Source organism: Anthonomus grandis, chromosome 9, assembly GCF_022605725.1.
Source record: "Anthonomus grandis grandis chromosome 9, icAntGran1.3, whole genome shotgun sequence".
Lineage (NCBI taxonomy): Eukaryota > Metazoa > Arthropoda > Insecta > Coleoptera > Curculionidae > Anthonomus > Anthonomus grandis.
Window position 1 is genome coordinate 19,868,081 of NC_065554.1, and position 6,897 is coordinate 19,874,977.

Genomic DNA, 6,897 nt, shown 5'->3' on the forward strand with positions numbered 1-6,897 from the left:
ACACATCTCGTGAGAGTCAATATTAATAAAACTAATTATTTTTTTATTTTTTATTTTCAAGATCTCGATCAGGGTCTTGGTCATGGGAGTGATCCACTTAATTTCCATAGAGAATATTTATACTCATACAACATACAATAGATAGAATACTTATTAATATTTAAAAAAATTAAACAATAGGTATAGAAGAAAATTAAATTTTAGAAACTTGCACCTCAGTTTCTAAGCAGATGAAAGTAGTGACTACACCAAGTAATCCATGTATATACAACATGAGATAAGCTTTATATAACATTGGGCAATATTTTATATTAACATTGTAAAATAAACTCCATAATACCATATACCAGTGTATTTAAGATGAACAATAGTCTGGTTTTATTACTGATGATAACTATTTATTTATACTCTAATAAACACACACTGAGTAGTTGACCATATTCCCTGATATAAAAAAATCAATTGAAACCTAACCTTTTTACAGTATTATTGCAATCTATTAGGCTTATTTTTTGGAGGTGACTCAGCATTTCTAAACAAAACATCCCTTTTTCTGGATAGTTAGAGTTTTAGTACAGTTAGAAATAAGTAAAATTCGAAATATGTAGTTTGTTCCACTTGAGTTAAATATAATATATAGTGCTAGGTATATAAATTTTACAAGCTATTTTTGAATTTTTTTCTCTAACATCAATAATATAAATTACCTACTTTAGACTCATTAGTGCAAAATCAATTCATAAGCATATTTTTCAATAAGAAAAGGCTCTGAAAAATCTTGTGTAGATACATTATCCTAGATATGAAATCTTGTGTAGATACATTATGTAGATACATATTGTAGAAATTATCAAATTAAGATAATTTCTACAATATTAGTGTTTAAAAACCAGTAAATGAACTTGTTTACTTGTAGCATGGTAGTGCTTTCCATTTTAATTTTTTTATTTTAAAACACCAATTAAAACTAATGGAGAAAGGGATTCACTAGAGCAGTATAAGTAAACACAAAGAGTGAGCATTGTGTTATTGTTTTGTCAATTATTACCACATACTCTTTTAAACACTCTAAAAATTATGTTTTTATATGATTACATTACCTTTTAATTGGATAGATAGTTTATTTGGCAATAAATATTTACAAATGCTACTTCAAGTAGTAATGGTACTATTATAATTTGTAACCTATACTATCTAGTGTATGATAAAAACTAAATAAGGTGTATGACAAAGATCCATTACTAATTTGGCCTCGAAAACAAAAAATATTGTTTTCAAGACCCAGAGGGATTTAAAAATTTTGTCAAAATTTAGATATTTGACTGAATTATAAATAATTTCAGCAATGGTTTGTGGCATAATAACTAAGTTTCTTGTTGTAGAGCAACCTTTAAGAAATCCATGTTGGCAGACCAAAAGTCTATTTTTTACCCCATTATTAATTTCATGCAGAAAAGAAAATATTGACAGGCTACAAATACAACAAAATAGCATATATAGTAAATATTGTTACATTGTGCTAATGCATACTATATTTGTGTGGCAAAAAAGGACTATAGTATAGGGCATATGAATAGGCTTAATCCAGATATTGTGTTGACCTATGTTTTTGGAAAACAGAATCTTAACTCTGCTTTCATAATTTTTATATCAAAAACTATATCACTGATCCACAAAAAATATGGGGCAACCTTAGTTCAAAACTTAAAAAACTATCAATACAAGACAAACCACTAACTTTCAAGGTTCATCACTCTATTGTGTTTAATGGTCATCAAGTATTTAATCATTTACCCACCAAGATAAAGAAAATATCTGATAGATCCCTATTTAGACATAGAATCAAATCAAATCAAATCATTGATTTCCATCAAACATCATAACAATGTATAGGAATTGTCAATAAAAAACTACAATGCTAATAAAAATAGTATAAAATTACAAGATATGAAAGGAAACAAATTTACCTAAATTTAGTCAATAAATCTACAGTTAAAGAACTCTGTCAATGAGTAAAAAGGTCAGTCAGCTAACATGGTCCTAAGAGATTTCTTAAAAATTGGAAAAGTCTTAGCTCTCTTTATTCTACATGGGAGATAACTAAAAATTTTTTGAGATGTAATTTCAGGACCATCCTGTACCTGCAACAACTGGTAAAAGGAATGTATAATTTATCTGCATTTCGAGTTTTATAAAAATTAAGATATCCAGATCTCATGTGGTTGGAAAGATTTTTATGTACTTGACATGCGCACTCCAAGACACATCTCGTGAGAGTATTAGCATTTTTTAAAAGTACCATCGCAAATTTCTCTGAAGGAAAATCTAAACATTGTACATACAATGAGCTTTTGATTTATTAGCACCCTCCCAATACTGGAGGAATTACCCGAAGCTAATAAGGCATAGGATAGAGTGGAATGCACTGAGGCATAATAAAAGCTTTTAAGTGTATATGCATCCACATAGTCTCAAAGCTGCAAGATGGCATAATTGCTGCGGGACAATTACTGCACACAATAGATGTCTATCAATTACAATTCCCAAGAACTTGCTGGAGTGTTGTTGGATGATTGAACTACTTGATGACTCCTCTCTAAGGAGTAAGCTTTGGTCCTGACTAGCTCGAATTGGAGTGAAAACAATGAAATTGGTTTTCAAACTATTCAAAAAAAGACCATTTTTCTCAAACCCCAATATCAGCTATGCACTTGGTAGCTTTTGAGTGGATAGATTGATAGTCAGTACCCAAGACAACTGCTGATGTATTGTCGGCAAAAAGTGTTATGTAGCTGTCATTAACCAGAGAGGCAAGTCATTAATAAAAAGTAAAAACAAAATGGACCCAAGAACACTACCCTGTGGAACCCCAGTGACGACAGTTGCCCAATCAGATATGGTCACCTGACCACTAACTTTCAATCTAACCTGGGTTCTCCCTGTCAAATATGATTCAAACCATTTATAAGCCATAATGAAAAATCTTATTTAATAGTAAAGCATGATGGTATCAAATGCTTTAGTAAGATCAAAAAGATACCAACAGATTTTAACTTCAATTCAAAATTATTCAATATATTTGTAAATTTTCAAAGATCTCTGAGAATACAGAGAGGAGAGCAATACTGCCATTCTAATGAAAAACGCAGTAACTTCCTGAACGTTAGTTTTGAGAAAAACGTAAAAAAACGTTTTTTGGCTTATGTATTTTTTTATAAATGTATATTTTTATTGTTTTTTTTCACAGAATAATAAATAAAAATAAAACAAATTTTTTGATATAGGTTTCAGTGAATTTGCACCTTAAAGAACTTTTTTATTCAACTTACTGCGTTTTTGTTTAGTATTTTTAAGAGTATGGCATTATAGTTTTGCTTAATAAAAACGCGGTATGCCATATTTACTAGTGTAAAATGCAGTATGTGAGATCAAATTATAATTTTATTTTATAAAGACAACTTTGTTTTTTTACTAATATGCAAAAAAACGTTTCAACTATATATTTTACACATCTCGTGAGAGTAATTAAAATTAGTAACACTGTTAAACAGAAGTAAAGGTAACATAGAAAAATGTATGTCAATAAAATACTAAGTAATAATAATATTAAATGATTAATTTAGGGAATTATTGAACATTCAATTAAGAGTCGGCACTAATTGTGCCATTCTTATTTTGGCAATTATTTGACATAATTACATTATAATTTGACATATAATAAGAATGGCACAATTAGTTCCTGCTCTTATTGAATGTTCAATAATACCCTTATATAACTATAATTAAAAATTAATCAATTAAGATGTTTAAATCTCTTGATAACTTATTTTCTGGGATTTCTTGCCAAAATATTTGCCTGTCTGTGCTCATCAGGGGACACAGTTTTTTTAATATAGCAAATTTTTTTCTCGGTTGATTCCTCTCGGTTGATTTCTTGCACAGCGTAATGAAGTTTTTTAATGCGATTTATAGATGTCAAATCTAGCCAGTCATAGAACTGATGAATATTCATATCTATAACTAGAGTTTTTGCTACCCCCAACAGCCTCCTTAAAATCTGGAAAGTCGTAAATATTTTTCTTGTATTTCATTTGGAGTTCCACCTGGTGGTGAAAACTGTCTGCACTCATAAATGTGTGGCCTGGCTCAAAGTATTTAATAAAGATTTTTTGTGCAGAAATCATTCCTTAATTTATTATATACACAAGGTACGACAACATGGTCCAATTTTTGTTTTGGGGCCGCACAGTTATCCAGCCACAAAGTGATTTTTAACACATCATTTTATGGGCTTCAGTAGAATGCTGCATTTTTGACTAGAAAAAATCAGATGCTCCGTTTATCTTTAGAAAAGCATTACGTTTTGCAGATACTGCATATTTATTAGGCATTTTTTTTTTCATTTGCAATTTTTTTTTTTTAATTACCTTTTCTAAATATGGAGAATGTTATTTTACACAATAATATGTAAAAATCTCAAAATCGAAAATTTTGAAGTTACTGCGTTTTTCATTAGAACAGCAGAATAGGCCTATAGTTATTCAATTCTGCTGTCTCCCCCTTTTTATGAAGAGGTTTGACAACAGTTTTTTTTTGCTCTTTAGGAAAATATTTAAATTGAAATGATAAATTCAGAAGATAGGTAAGTGGAGAAATAATATGCTCAGCACATGCTAGCAATAAGTAACAAGGGACCTCGTCTACACCGGACAACTTTTTCCTGGAGGAAGATTTTATAATCTCACCTTCAGTGAGAGGGAATAGAAAAAGAGATTGGGATAAACTGTTGTAAGGCACATTCATACCCATGGGAGCCTAAAAATTATCTGTGATCTTTCGTACTAATTCTACAAAAAAATTATAAAGGTATTAGCAATATTGAGGTTGCCAGTAACATTCTTTCCATTATCAGTAACCAAATTAAGAACACACTTTGTTCCACGACCTGAGAAGTTCCTGATTCAGTTAATAATTTCTCATGAGGCTCAAGTTATATTGTTAGAAATTAGCAACTTTGTTGAATTATAGGCTTTAGAAAGACTTGTGCAACTTTTTTAATTTTCTTTATAGTGACTTAGTTTTAATTATCTTGAATAGATTCGCAAAACTTGTAAATGATAGATTGTTTAACTTCTCAGATGCAAGCTTTAGAGGTAGGTACCTATACCTAGTTTGCATTAATTTTTTTTTTTTGATGAAGACCTAATTGGGCCATTTTGGTTGGTTGTGTTGAAGTGTTTTCAATAGTTTTATTTACTTCTATTGAAATTTTTAGTGTTATTAGAATTGTATCTGTAACTTCCCTTTTTTCTATTGATGCATAAATAAATAAATAAATAAATGATTAGCGGTACCTACCCTTAAAGTATCTTAAACAAAAATGGGTAGTGACCCCAAAACAAGACAATCTTCTGGATTCTGTGAGCCCCTGAAGCAACTCAGGGGCTAAAAAGTCTAAATTTGTAGGTGCCTATACATGGTTTAACAAATATGTAATTAATATCACCAATTATTAATTTGGATTAAAACCTCCAAAATAGCCTTAACTTACACCGTTCAAACTGTCTCAGCATAAACCTTTCCTAGGTAGTACAAGAAATGTCATTTAAACTGACAGATCGGGAATCCCAGTAAACAAACACACACGTCCCACTGAACCAACAACACTGAAAACACTAAACCGCTACAAAGGCCTTAACTGAATCAAAATGATTAGAAAATCACGAAAAAGAATTGAGTCAATTTTCACGCACACACAGACACACTGAAAATGGGGAAAAATTGAAAACTGGGATATATAGGAAAAAACCTGCGCGATCTAAGCCACTCCCCTGTCGGGAAAACCTGCGCCTTGCACCTTCGCGTTATTGCGGCACGTATCATACTAAACTAAAAGAACTTATCAAACTTGGGTAAAACTGAACTTGTGTGCGAAAAAAATCTCGGCCCCCTCGAACGACCGATTCGGGTCCGCGTGACAAAGCGCGTTTGTTTCGTTTTCGCCCCGAGGGGTTAAATAATTGGGTATTTCGGAAGGGTTGTAGGTTCGCTGGGTAGGCAACACATCATACGTTTACAGTGGCGTACTTGCCGATGGGATTAAGAATTTATTTATTTATTTAAGCCTTAATTTCCAACAGTTTATTTGCGACTAGCCCAATAATAGTCAAAGAGTCAAAGAAAAAGTAGCTTTATTTGTAACTAATAAAATAATGTTGCGTACAAAGCCTCATCTGTTAATATTTAATTTCTAAGGATTAGGTCAATATGCAAAGCATATTTATTATTCTTTTACTGCATATAAAGTAATAGAGGGTAAACTTAATTTAAACCCATGTAGGGCATAGAAGCTTTAACCTAATAACATAAAAAAACATTTGAACAAAACTACAAAAAAAAGCATCATGCATGCATTCAAACCGAAACTCAAGTTCAAAATGGACTTTTTCGACTCGAAAAAAATCCAAACGGGGGGGTATACCCAAAAAATCAAAAAACCCAAACTTTGAAGGCCGATATCTCGGCTTCTATGGGAGCTATCGGGAAAATTCCAACGGTTTTGCCTTAGTTTCGTCGTTCTGAATCCAACGAGACTATCCGCAATATTGTAGCTTTTATGATAGCGGAGATATGGCATTTTTGATGCTCATTTTTGGCCTCAAAAACGAGGTCAAAAAGTGACAATTTCCGAGTTTTCAAAGCGCTCTCATTCCCTTATTTCTGATCGAATTCTGTTATAACCCGGTATTTTCGTGATCTACTTGATGAGAACAATCCGCTGGTATAGTTAGTTCGAATTCGATAAAAAACAATTTTCTGAAAAAAATCCAAACGGGGGGTTATACCCGAAAAATGAAAAAACCCAAACTTTGAAGGCCGATATCTCGGCTTCTATGG

The 6,897-nt window shown here is 31.5% G+C and overlaps 1 protein-coding gene across 1 annotated transcript in view; it reads right to left on the minus strand.

Moving 5' to 3' along the window:
* The window catches only part of LOC126740799 (GTPase-activating protein skywalker), a 130,375-nt gene extending 124,407 nt beyond the window's left edge, over positions 1–5,968 (minus strand). Inside the window, 1 exon segment of the mRNA XM_050446974.1 lies at positions 5,552–5,968. The gene's annotated coding sequence lies outside the window, so the exon portion shown is untranslated.
* Between the last annotated feature and the right edge of the window lie 929 nt (positions 5,969–6,897).